Genomic DNA, 819 nt, shown 5'->3' with positions numbered 1-819 from the left:
TGAGAAAAACGGTGACAAATTCCTCCCAAGTTGAGATGGAATTTGTCGGTAAGCTATACAGCCATTTTTAAGCTTTGTCCTTTAGAGTAAATGGAATAAATCTAAGCTTAATCGCATCTTCGGTTAATTCTCTCATTTTTATCATAATACATACTTCCTCAAATTCCGAGATAAATATATATGCATCTTCTGTTTCATTACCTAGGAATTTGGGAAGCATGTTAATGAAATGCGGTCTAAGCTCGAAATTTGCTCCATTTACTTCGGGGAGTCTTATGCAAGATGGAATTACATTTCTGGTGGGGTAACACATATCCTGAAGAACTGGTTGATTTGCCATTTCTTGGATTGGTTCAACTCGGATTAAGCGATGAAAATTATCCCGAACCCAAAATTGCATACACCAAAACAAGTATTTTTTTTTTAAAAGATAGAAAGAAAATTAGTTTTTTTTAAAGGAAAGAAAGAAAGAAAATTAGTTTTTTTTTAAGGAAAGAAAGAAAAAAAAATTAGTTTTTTTTTATGAGAAGCTAAAGAAAAATCCTAACTAAAACAAATCAAGGCAATCACTTTTCAATCAATTCTAACTCTAGGGTTTAGCCTAACTCCACTAGACCAGCTCCTAACCAAAAATTCCTACAGTGAAAAGATCAAAGTTTTACCCAGGTAGTTAGCCAGGTAAGGATAGTACTAGAGGGTGATCAAAGATCAATTAAGTACCTCTTTCCTTGCGGAGCGCTTTACGCAACCCCTAAACCTTGCCTTAGACACCAACTATTCTGAGAAAACTTAAACCGTTCACTTAAGGATTTCTTGTTC

This window comes from Asparagus officinalis, chromosome 1 (genome assembly GCF_001876935.1).
Source record: "Asparagus officinalis chromosome 1, Aspof.V1, whole genome shotgun sequence".
NCBI lineage: Eukaryota > Viridiplantae > Streptophyta > Magnoliopsida > Asparagales > Asparagaceae > Asparagus > Asparagus officinalis.
The sequence above is the reverse complement of the archived record's forward strand: the minus strand, read 5'-3'. Positions refer to the sequence as shown.